This window comes from Acanthaster planci, linkage group LG10, assembly GCF_054643075.1.
Source record: "Acanthaster planci isolate LZ-2023a linkage group LG10, COTS_SCS, whole genome shotgun sequence".
Classification (NCBI taxonomy): domain Eukaryota; kingdom Metazoa; phylum Echinodermata; class Asteroidea; order Valvatida; family Acanthasteridae; genus Acanthaster; species Acanthaster planci.
The window spans coordinates 19,270,630-19,283,755 of record NC_141786.1 but is presented as its reverse complement, the minus strand read 5'-3'; the positions used below and the strand labels follow the sequence as shown (position 1 = coordinate 19,283,755).

At 39.4% G+C, this 13,126-nt stretch overlaps 1 long non-coding RNA gene across 20 annotated transcripts in view; it reads left to right on the top strand.

The window, feature by feature from the left end:
- The window catches only part of LOC147797938 (uncharacterized), a 101,233-nt gene that overhangs the window by 51,698 nt on the left and 36,409 nt on the right, over positions 1 to 13,126 (top strand). For 16 of the 20 annotated variants that reach the window (XR_015426785.1, XR_015426799.1, XR_015426801.1 and 13 more), the window contains 5 exons: positions 9,745 to 9,827; positions 10,044 to 10,278; positions 10,654 to 10,764; positions 11,761 to 11,885; positions 12,600 to 12,701. This is a non-coding gene — a long non-coding RNA (uncharacterized LOC147797938). Of the gene's footprint in view, positions 1 to 7,547; positions 7,642 to 9,744; positions 9,828 to 10,043; positions 10,279 to 10,653; positions 10,765 to 11,760; positions 11,886 to 12,599; positions 12,702 to 13,126 lie in introns of those variants that run through there. The other 4 variants (XR_015426783.1, XR_015426782.1, XR_015426790.1 and 1 more) reach the window with 4 other exon arrangements.

Genomic DNA, 13,126 nt, shown 5'->3' with positions numbered 1-13,126 from the left:
GGCCATATGTTCTTCTATACATTCATATTAAATTCCTATCCATATTTGCAGTAGTTGGCAAATTGCTGCCAAAGGAAGTGCGAGTTTTTTTCCAACTGCCTCCTTTTTATTGCGGAATTCTGGTTTCGTCTGCGCTATACCGGTCCATATCCCACGGAGAGACTGCTTCATATAATCGATCATAAAAGGTCTGAGAATTATCTAAATCTGGCAATCTTGGTGTGATCTGAAAGGTTACATGTTTCCCTATCCATTCATATAAGTTTCATATCCATATTTGCAGTAGTTAGGGAAATGTCTTCCAAAGGAAATGCAAGTTCGTGTCCAATTGCCTGATATTTTTGTGGAATTCTGGCTTCGTCTGCACCATACCTGTCCTTATCCGGCGCAGAGAATGCTTCATATAATCGAGCATAAAAGGTCTGAGAATTATCTACATCTGGCAATCTTGGTGTCATCTGAAAGGCCATTTGTTCCTCTATCCATTCATATAAGTTTCATATCCATATTTGCAGTAGTTAGGGAAAAAGCTGCTAAAGAGAGTGCGAGTTCTTTTCCAACTGCCTCCTTTTTTTTCGGAATTTTGGTTTCGTCTACACTATACTGGTCCGTATCCCGCGTAGAGAATGCTTCATATAATCGAGCATAAAAGGGGTGAGAAGTATCTAAATCTTGCAATCTTTGTGTCGTCTGAATGGCCACATGTTGCTCTATCCATTGACATAAATTTGATTTCCATATTTGCAGTAGTTGGGGAAATATCTTGGAAAGGAAGTGCCAGCTCTTGTCGGACGGCTTGATATTTTTCGTAAATCTGATTTTGCGTTATACCGGGTCCTGTACTCGCAAAGTGAATGCTTCATGTAGTCGAGCATAAAAGGTGTGAGAATTATCAAAATATTGCACTCTTGGTGTCATCTGAAAGGCCACATGTGGCTTTATCCATTCATGAAAGTGTCGTTTCCATATTCGCAGTAGTTAGGGAAATATCTACAAAAGGAAGTGCAAGTTCTTGTACAACTGCCTCCTATCTTTGCGAAATTCTGGCTTCGTCTGCGATACACCGGTTCTTATCCCGCGCAGAGAATGCTTCATATAATCGAGCCTAAAGGGTGTAAGAATTATCGAAATCTTCCAATCTTGCTGTCATCTGAAAGGCCACAAGTTCTTTTATCCATTCATATAAGTTTCATATCCCCTATCTATTCATATCAGTTCGATATCCATATCTGCAGTAGTTAGGGAAATATCTGCCAAAGGAAATGCAAGTTTTTGTCCAACTGCCTGATATTTTTGCGGAATTCTGGCTTCGTCTGCCCTATACCAGTCCTTATCCCGCGCAGTGAATGCTTCATATATTTGAGCATAAAAAGTTTCAGAATTATCTAAATCTTCCAATCTTGGCGTCATCTGAAAGGCAACATGTTCGTCTGTCCATTCATATAAGTTTGATTTTCATATTTGCATTAGTTAGGGAAATATCTTCAAAAGGAAGTGCAAGTTCTTGTCTGACTGCTTGATATTTTTGAGTAATTCTGACTTTGCGCTGTACCGGGTCCTGTACTCCTCAGTAAATGCTTTATGTATTCGAGCATAAAATGTCTACGAATTATCCAAACATTGCAACCTTGGTGTCATTGGAAAGGCCACATGTTCCTCTTTCCATTCATATATGTTTCCATTTCCATATTTGCAGTAGTTAGGGAAATAGCTGCCAAAGGAAGTGCAAGTTCTTGTCTAAATGATTGATATCTTTGCCGAATTCTGGCTTCGTCTACGCTATACCGGTCCTCATCCCGCGCAGAGAATGCTTCATATAATCGAGCATAAAAGGTCTGAGAATTATGTAAATCTGGCAATCTTGGTGTCATCTGAAAGGCCACATAATTCCCTGCCCATTCATATAAGTTTCATATCCATATTTGCAGTAGTTAGGGAAATATCTTCCAAAGGAAATGCAAGTTCGTATCCAATTGCCTGATATTTTTGCGGATTCCTTGCTTTGTCTGCGCCAATTTCCTGATATTTTTGTGGAATACTGGCTTCGTCTGCACCATACCGGTCCTTATCCGGCGCAGAGAATGCTTCATATAATCGAGCATAAAAGGTCTGAGAATTATCTACATCTGGCAATCTTTGTGTCATCTGAAAGGCCATATGTTCTTCTATACATTCATATTAAATTCCTATCCATATTTGCAGTAGTTGGCAAATTGCTGCCAAAGGAAGTGCGAGTTCTTTTCCAACTGCCTCCTTTTTTGCGGAATTCTGGTTTCGTCTGCGCTATACCGGTCCTCATCCCACGGAGAGACTGCTTCAGATAATCGAGCATAAAAGGTCTGAGAATTATCTAAATCTGGCAATCTTGGTGTGATCTGAAAGGTTACATGTTTTCCCTATCCATTCATATAGGTTTCATAGCCATATTTGCAGTAGCTAGGGAAATGTCTTCCAAAGGAAATGCAAGTTCGTGTCCAATTGCCTGATATTTTTGTGGAATTCTGGCTTCGTCTGCACCATACCTGTCCTTATCCGGCGCAGAGAATGCTTCATATAATCGAGCATAAAAGGTCTGAGAATTATCTACATCTGGCAATCGTGGTGTCATCTGAAAGGCCATTTGTTCTTCTATGCAATCGTATAAGTTTCTTATCCATATTTGCAGTAGTTAGGGAAAAAGCTGCTAAAGAGAGTGCGAGTTCTTTTCCAACTGCCTCCTTTTTTTTCGGAATTTTGGTTTCGTCTACACTATACTGGTCCGTATCCCGCGTAGAGAATGCTTCATATAATCGAGCATAAAAGGGGTGAGAAGTATCTAAATCTTGCAATCTTTGTGTCGTCTGAATGGCCACATGTTGCTCTATCCATTGACATAAATTTGATTTCCATATTTGCAGTAGTTGGGGAAATATCTTGGAAAGGAAGTGCCAGCTCTTGTCGGACGGCTTGATATTTTTCGTAAATCTGATTTTGCGTTATACCGGGTCCTGTACTCGCAAAGTGAATGCTTCATGTAGTCGAGCATAAAAGGTGTGAGAATTATCAAAATATTGCACTCTTGGTGTCATCTGAAAGGCCACATGTGGCTTTATCCATTCATGAAAGTGTCGTTTCCATATTCGCAGTAGTTAGGGAAATATCTACAAAAGGAAGTGCAAGTTCTTGTACAACTGCCTCCTATCTTTGCGAAATTCTGGCTTCGTCTGCGATACACCGGTTCTTATCCCGCGCAGAGAATGCTTCATATAATCGAGCCTAAAGGGTGTAAGAATTATCGAAATCTTCCAATCTTGCTGTCATCTGAAAGGCCACAAGTTCTTTTATCCATTCATATAAGTTTCATATCCCCTATCTATTCATATCAGTTCGATATCCATATCTGCAGTAGTTAGGGAAATATCTGCCAAAGGAAATGCAAGTTTTTGTCCAACTGCCTGATATTTTTGCGGAATTCTGGCTTCGTCTGCCCTATACCAGTCCTTATCCCGCGCAGTGAATGCTTCATATATTTGAGCATAAAAAGTTTCAGAATTATCTAAATCTTCCAATCTTGGCGTCATCTGAAAGGCAACATGTTCGTCTGTCCATTCATATAAGTTTGATTTTCATATTTGCATTAGTTAGGGAAATATCTTCAAAAGGAAGTGCAAGTTCTTGTCTGACTGCTTGATATTTTTGAGTAATTCTGACTTTGCGCTGTACCGGGTCCTGTACTCCTCAGTAAATGCTTTATGTATTCGAGCATAAAATGTCTACGAATTATCCAAACATTGCAACCTTGGTGTCATTGGAAAGGCCACATGTTCCTCTTTCCATTCATATATGTTTCCATTTCCATATTTGCAGTAGTTAGGGAAATAGCTGCCAAAGGAAGTGCAAGTTCTTTTCCAACTGTTTCCCATTTATGGGGGAATTCTGGCTTCGTTTGTGCTGTACCAGCTCTTATCCCGCGCAGAGAATGCTTCATATATTTGAGCATAAAAGGTCTTGAAATTATATAAATCTGGCAATCTTGGTGTCATCTGAAAAGGCATATGTTCTCCTATCTATTCATATAAGTTTCACATCCATATTTGCAGTAGTTAGGGATATATCTGCAAAAGGAAGTCGTAGTTTTTGTCCAACTGCCTCTTATTTTTGCAAAATTCTGGCTTCGTCTAAAACCCTTCCCTTTCAAGCCACACACAAAGTTTCAACCGCATCGGACATGTACTTTTCGAGGTGTAGTGGTTTGAAAAGTTCCCCTTTAATGTCACGTGACTTGTCTCCTGGTGACGACATCAGCACATGAGGTCAATATTCCTCTGACGCACCCCCTTCTCAAGATATCTGCAAGATTTGAACCCGATTAGTCTGGTACATCTGGAGATATAGGGCCTTCAAGAGTTTAATTTAATGTCACGTGACTTGTCTGCTCATGACGTCATCATCACATCAGGCAATTTTCCTCTTAAGCACTCTCTATTCAAGGTGTCTGCAAAATATGAACCCAATCAGACATGTACTTTAGAAGATATATGGGCCTCAAAGAGTGTATTCTCCACTGACATTGGTCTGCGAACCCCGTGTTATTTGCATAATCATAAATATGCATTGCACACTAAAAACCCAAAAATCTTTGATAATATCTAACATAAGAGTAATCGATTGCACATTTCACATTTTCTGTGTACAAAATATAAGAACAAAGATCGCAGGACCACTAGAGATGACATCTGTTGCCCTATCCTGAACATGTTGACGCAAAAATGAATTTCACTTTCGATAACTGTGACTAGAAGTTGAACTGTATGATATACACTTTAAAACTACTCTGCCAATTCTTTGGCAACTGTCGCCACGCTGAATCTGCAAGTTAAGGGTCTGATGTTGTCACTGACTTCATCACCCGTCCTGTTTGGGGTTCAGGACTTAATACGTCCCCACGCAGATCATCGGGTGTCACGAGCCTTTTTAATCAACGCAAAAATAGAATCCAGGCAGAATTAACAACATCTGACGTGTTGATAACGCCGATACTGTCCGTTACGAAAAAAAAGCAATTATTTATGACGTTATCATTAACTGAGCTCAATATTTGCTCAAAGCACTTCCTCTCCAAGATATAAGCAAGGTTTCAACCCAGCATTAACACCGACAGACGCCTTATGTTGAAAAAAACTTTACAGCTTTTACCACTTTCAAACAATAAGCTTACTTCTGGTTTAAACCGGAAGGAATGGTTATGTCAATTAACCTACACGAGACAAAATCAAGACCACTTTTTATCCTGGCACTTGCTGCAAACAGAATGTTGCGGGAGGCCACGGTTGATTTTATATGGGTTTTTATACATTTAAAGGAATATTTAAGTATTCACAATTTAATAACAAATCCCGTGATGACGTCATCATGACATAAATATTTTAAAATTATCTTCGTTGTATAGTTAGTGCTTGCTGTAAGTTTGACGGTGATCAATGATTACTTAGGTACGAAATTAGTGCCTCGAATACGTGTACTAAGTCAATGGGCTGAAATAAATATTTAAAAATAATAATAAATCACATGATGACGTCATCACGACGTAATAAATTTCGACGTATTTTTTCATCAAGGTCTTTCATGGCTGTAACTTTGAAGTTGATCAAAGCTCTCAAACTAACCCAAATGCTTGCTTGAAAACGTGTACAAAGTCAAAGGGCTAAACTAAATATTGAAAAATCACGAATAAATGACATGATAACGTCATCATGACGTCCTTTACTTACAATAACTTTTGTATCACGGTCTTTGTTGGCTGTCACTTTGATAACCATCAAACATCGGAAAGGTTTTAAATTTGTGCCTTGAAAACGTGTACAAAGTCTAAGGCAAAAAACTCATTTGCGGAAACACTGCTCCTTTAAGTTCATGTCACGTGATTTGCACTTCAACTGAAATGTTACTTCATATTCGGACTCTTATGCATATTTCAAATCAAATAACACAGCGTAAAGTACCCGATTTCTCCTTCGTTCTTATAGTAATTTTGCGCCGAAGTTAAAGACTACTTGTTCACTTGTGTTAAGTAGAAAAACGTGTACAAAAATTTATGGGGAAAAATTTAATGTTCAAAAATGAATATAAAATAAGGTGATGAAGTCATCATGATGTCATCAACTTTAGTCTGATTTCTTTTTCGTTCTGGTAGTAATTCTCGGTCAAAGTTGAGGACTGCTCACGCATTATGCTGGACAAAGTGTGTACAAACCCTATGTTGCGCAACAACGCCATCCATGGTTAAATATAGGACAGTTTGTTGAAAATGGAAAGCCCAAGCAGGTGTAACCGTAATTCTGCAATAGCGCCCTCATAGCCTGATATAGGACAGTCCGAAAACTGCGTGCGATCTGTGTACAAAGTCTATGTGGAAAAATTAATTAATAGAAACATCAATAGTAAATAAACTACTTAGGTTATCACTGTGAATTTTTTCTAGGACCGTCCTTGGATGATGGTCCAAAGGTCTGCCAAGTTTTAAGTCGATCAGATTTAGTAAACTGCCAAAGTCGACTGGTGAAAGGAATTGAGTTGAAAAAGAAAAAAAAAATCAGAAAAACAATATTTGGCTAACCCGTTCCTTCGGAGCGCTGGGCGGCATTATTTCCGCCCTACATTGTATGTACATGTATTTTGAATTTTTTCTTTGGGGGGGGGGCATTTACTGTCGGACAGTGAGTGTGACCCAACTTGCAAAAACGCACAGTTGCATTCGATGTCCCTCTCTACGAGTGCCTAAGGAGCCCCTAACGGAACAGGCACAATTAAGATTTTTTTAATTCCGTTCCCTTGAATTATCATTTCGTTCCCTCAAAATCATCTCGTTCCCACGAAATAATATAATAATAAGTACCACTCTATGTTGCCCATCGTTTGCTCATATGCATGCAGTCCGTGTCAAGAAAGCCGACAAAATACATCGAATTCCAGTATCGGTTTCGCTTCAGGGGGCATTATATTGCAACCTGAAAAAGGTATAATTAGCTAGAATCCCCAGAATTTTGGACGTGACTTTGATTTTTTGGTAGATAACGTCTCGTATAGCATCTTTTCTACGACTGACTGTAGTTTGACGTCATGGTGTGTGTTGCACTCAAGGTGTAAACTACGGCTGCATCCGAATCTCTTGTCAAGAGCTCGGTATAGGTCTTCGCTCCATTGGAAATGCGTGGAGACGCGTAGACAATAGACCAGCCGTAGCTCTGGAAGCCCAAGCCTCAGACGGTCGCGTTTGTCCAGGCTTTGGGGGTAGGAAATACATGGTTTTTAAGATTGATGCAAATTGACTCGCATACAGTTTGGGGAGATGCTTTTTTTCTCTCTTTGCAATAGTGGTCATTCTTTTGATTTACATTACGAAAAAAAATAATAATTGCATTATCTTCAGATCTTCGTCGTGCTTGTGCACACTGAGAGGGCCTATTTCAAGCGCGCCAATCACCAGCGCTGCTTTATCCCCTGCCTGGTACCCTGCTCAATATGTGCGCAAGTTGATCGACGACCAGTTTTCCATGGTGGCGCGCGCGAGCATTAGCATTACAATGCCTACGCACAAGAACGCATGTGTGGCCAAGTTGGCGGGTTTGTTCAAATGTGACTTCACAGGAGGTGAGTTTAAAGGTGAGAAATACCACTGGCTTACCATCCAACAATTGAAAATAAATGGAGAAATGACGGCAAAGACGATAACGAGATTTCCGTATCACAAACTCCACAAGTTTGGGCTTGGCTTTGTTGATTTTACACTGCTTTTGCTGTGGTAACTAGTGCACCCTGTATTTAAACATGGCGGCCCCACAGTGACTGTCAGGCATGCAGGCTGGGATTTTAACGGGGTTCTTTGGTTTCTTAACTTGAAGCAGTAATGGAGAGACGAGGAACACTCCTGTGAGATTGTTGCACATCTGGGATGTATTTTGACACTTAATTGTACTCAGCAGGTCTGGAAACAGCTCAAGCTATACAAGCACTGTAGGCCTAGCCTACTTCTGATAACAGCCCAACAGTAAATGTTAATAAAATGAAAAAAATAGGCCTAGGGAGTAATAGGGGCCTGTGTACAGTTGTGTTGTAAATCTGAAACATGACTTTTGTCCAACAAATTTTTCAACCAATGAAAATCTCCAGCCTGTATGTAGGGCCGAAGTTACTAATTTGATAGTCAATGAGTAGTCTAAACAAAATGGAGGATAGTATGATTTGATGCGGTAAATGAAGAGAAAACATTACTTTACACCCAGGAGAATTTGTCAGGAAGCCAAAGTCTTTAAAACTAACTAGACCTATCCACTGAGGTTCAGAATTATAGAAATACATTATACAATCTGTAATTTCTACATATTTCACTGAACCTGGTAAAAATTGGGTAGAAAGTAGGCCTCATACTTTAAGTCTGTGTTGCATGGAGCCATGCATGGAGATCTTTACTGATTGCATGATGAAAGTCTTAAAATTGGAGGTTGTGCTAATCATTTCTGAATACAACTTGATTATTTTCAAAGATTCTTCTATGCCAAAATGATTTTGGTTATTTACCGTTAAATCTTTCTGTACTGAAAATACAATGGGTAGAGGTCTAGTTTCCAAGATAACTGTCCTCTTTGTTTTGTTCATCTGTCTATGTGCTGTCGGTATGTTTGTCAGTCTATCTGTTATTCATCTGTCTGTTATTCCGTTGTCTCTCCCCCTCTCTCTCAGTCATTCTCATTCAGATATGAAGGTTCTTGTGGCAGCACTTATCATGTACATGTATGTTTCCTTCCTCAACTTAGTTTTACTTATTGTTCAGGGTTGTAGACTGGAATGCCAGTTAGCTTTTGTGATGGAAATGAGACATTTGCTGGATTGTTTTGTGAGTGAATGATCTTATGTAGTCAACTATACAGTAGTTTTTTTCAAGCAGTGAAAATTTGTTTATTCTCGTCATTGTGCAAAACAAATCATGATATTCTTGCAATAGGGGTTTTCACAAGAATGTGAAACACATAAATATGAAGCCAGCGTTGAACTAAACGTCATCCTGATGGTCATTAGCTTTCAAAAGTTATTAAAGCCAGATTCAAGAACTTAAAAATCAAGTGCACTGTGATTTTATTCTGTCACAGCAACACATTGCTTAAACGAAAGTTCAATTGATGTTTGAATATTGTAGAATTCAGTTCATTTATGTCATGGAATGATCCTCACTTCTAATGACACTGTTGTATGAAGAGGCTCAATATCTATTTTAAAAAACATTTGCATTTTTGGCTTTAACATGTGTGTCATTACAAACATCCATTGCAAATATATGTGTAGGGTATGTGTTTATCTTCAGTAAAACTCCTACATGAAATGTTTTCAACGGTTTATGTTGCACTCTATATTGGCAACACACGGTGCGGCATCTCCATGTGAGAATAGGGCATGCACAAGTATTGAACATTGGCTACGGCTCTCCACTGCTGCCTCTTTTGATAAAAATTTGAAGTCGTGTCGCAGGAGGTGGGACTGGATTATGGCTACCCCTGTAATGCACCACCCCATAAAATGCCAAGTATAACTACATTGATACACCGGCAGTGCTGGGTGCACATACGTGAATTACAAATTCTCAATCAGCTCTCTCCATCTTTCCGATCCTTCAAAGCCCTCTGAGAATAGGCAAACAGGCTCCTCCACTCATATTTTCTTGCCTTTTTTTATTTTGCAAGTTTTAATGACTGTTATGTGCATTCATTTCAGCCAGAGCACAAGCCGCTGATGAGTCGTTGCTTACAGGACGACCAGCTTCTTGTCATTTCTCGATGATGGCCACTGTTGTTAAGGTGATTGTACTGTGATCTCTTACTGTAGCATTATGTCTATTTAAGGATCATGCTTGGTGAATATAATTATTTTGCCCAAATACCGGGTGACATGTATATGGGGAGCTATTAAAGTTAAAATGGTCCCCCAAATCCTCTGATTTTATTATGATTTCACATGCACCCTTGGAGGTTACGGTTAATACTGTTTATAATTTGGGAATGTTTTCTGCACAGACTGTGATCTCCTGTATTGGCCTTTAGTTGGACTGAGAGAGAACACTATTTCCTTGGCATCAGAGGCTCCTTTGGTACTAACTGTGCATCACTGGTTCATGAACGACGAGGATATGGTAGTAGCCCCATCGCTACCAACAAAATGAATACTCCCAACCAACACGGCTCTTTTCAACCAATTAAGTTGTGCTTCTACTCAAGGCAGATTGAAGAGATTGCTTGGCTGAAAAAACAGGTGGGATTGTTTAAATATAACCCCAGATCAACACTCCTTGTTTTGCAGTCTTAAGAACTGAAAACAGGTTGAGGGATGTAATATGTTAAATCATTACTTACAGGCTTGAGGAAAAGGTGTTTTGAATATTAAAATATACTAGCTAATCAAGCAACAATTGAAAAGAAATGGAAAAATGACAACTAAGAGGATAATAAGATTTATATGAGAAACTCCAGTGATGTGGGCTTGTATATTATTTGGCCCTGATCTTTGTTGATTTGACACTGCTTTCAATGATGTTTCAACTACTGTTGTAAAGTGCACCTATATATTTTGAAATTGTGGCCTCCACATGTGTGCAGTAATACAGATTGCAATTCAAACATGGTTTAGTTTCCCTAGTTTCAGTTGTTTGACAGAGAGACAAGAGCAAGCTAGTCCCTGGAGGCCGTTCTCTGTGTAACAAATCAGAGATATCTTATCACTGGTGACACTACTCAACAGGTATGGAAACAGTCTACATCATATTCTGATATTAGTCCATGGTTATGGTAATAATGAAATGCCTGGTTGTCCTGTAGATCTTGATCTTGGGTTTTGTCTTTAAGTTTTCAACTAATGAGAATTTCCGGCCTTTAAGGTTGGGTTAAATTAAACTACAAAAAATGGATGGAATTATTTGGTATGGTTGGACAATTTGTGCCAAAGTGAACAGAAATAAGACAGAAGCTGCATCTACAGGCTGCTTGTTGTGAAGGGGGAGTGTACTGAAATGAAATGTCCTCATTCCTGGATCCAAATTACATACAAGGATGACTGTACACATTCCACAAGGGTTGTTTAAAAAAATCTGGACTTGTTTTATTTTATCAGCCAACTTTTTACTCACTGAAGCCATCTTTCTGTGTCAAATACATGAAAGGTGCAATGCATCAGGTTGTTACAGTATGGCATGCTAGCCCACAGTTGGTACAATTCGCTCTTTGCACGCTGCCGCCCCAGGCATGCAGAATCTCGATCTTGATCTTTACAAAATCGGTTTAGTGATTTCCATGTATGTTGCTTGGTCATTCTGTGCATGCTGTGTCGGATCTTATACTGTACGATTGGACAATGTTTCAGAAGCTGATTATGACACGATTGTACAATCTGCCAGATTGAGGCTCTCCATGCCTATGGAGGCAGCATGCAGAATAAATAACGTGTGCGGCCAGAGTTTCTTTCATGATATCCTTAACACAAGACAGGCTTCTATCATACACACCAAGGATTCAACATTGGCTGGGAAGTATGATGTAAGCCATCTTGACAATAATTCTTTGGTGTTCCACATGCCTGGAAGAAGGTCATTTAGGGAAGCACTTATAACTTACTTTTCTCCATCTTTCTCATTCTCCACTGCCCTCTGAGAATCAGTTAATCCAAGCTAATGCACTCATGTTGTATTGTCATTTCTTCCTTCTGCATGTTTTTAATGACTGTTGTGTGTGTCCATCTCAGTCAGAGCACAAGCCGCTGAGTGAGCCGCTGTTCATGGTACATCCAACTTCTTGATGATGGGGTTCCTGTGCTCGTTGATGAGGTGATCGGACTGTGATCTTTTGCTGCTGCCTGCTGTGTAAAAGGTACGTGGGTCCAATGTTGTTGGTTATTCCAAAGGTATAATTCACTGATTCAGTCCCCTGTGGACTCATATATATTTCATAGTATAATTCACTGATTCAGTCCCCTGTGGACTCATATATATTTCATATATGGACCCAAAACATAATGATGTCAAGCTATTATTTTTTTACTTGGACAGTTATTGCTTCCCACCTCACTGCTTTAGGAAACTAAGCATGACGTCATTTTGTTACAGGTCTTTTCACTTTTCCAAAAGTTGACAGGGACGGAGGTCCTTCTCTATGGATTAATTTAATTTTTGCGTAAAGCTGGGTGACATACCTGTGTATGGGGAGCCATAATTTAATACCATTGATAAATTTTGGATGGCAGGTAAAACTTGAACTATCAGAGAGTGTTTGGCTCAACCCCCTTTGGTGTATGCAAAATCCTATTGAATCAGACGATTTTGGACTGTCTAAATTTTCTTCTTTCTGGGGCTGTTGAAAGAGCCCAAGAAAGTAGAAGGGGTGTCGGTTTAAAATGGCTGCTTCGAAGCTTTAGAATTATGACTTTTCAGGAGTTGTGTTTGCTGATCAACCAACAATTGAAGAGAGTTGAAACAAAAGTCAATACGAAAATGAGAGTTAAAGACTATAAAGACATCGCAGTGATGTCTACTTGTATGCTATTTGTCCCTGATCTTTGTTGACTTGACTCTGTGGTTTTATTAGCTGTAGCGTTGATGAAGAGACAAGACCAAGTCCCTTGGAGACAGTTTTCTGGAGTTTAACGCATCACTGGCAACTGGCATTACTGACGACACAACTCACTCGGTAAGCACTTTATATCATGTTCTGATTTGAGCCTAACAATGAAAGGCATGTTCCAGATTTTGAAACGATATTTGTACATAATTTTGTATACATGTACAATTGTTCTGTAAAATCTGGAGCATGGCTTATTAGGCTCCACTCTGGAGGATGACGAGAGCATGCTGGATGAAACGTCAAGCACACACTCTACAGTTCTTATCAGAACCATACCTCTTCCAAGGGAGATCTATCCACATGATGTAACCACAAGCCCTGTTTTTAGTCTCCACCATGTAAAGCGTCAAGTCTTATTTAATGAAGGTGAATACTTAGGGGAGTTCTGCTTCCTGGTTTCCCATTTGTAAGTTGGTTTTGTAATTGGATGGTTTTGCAGCAAAGTTGGCTCTATATAAGGCCTAATCCAAACTAAGCTTTTGTCTGTGACT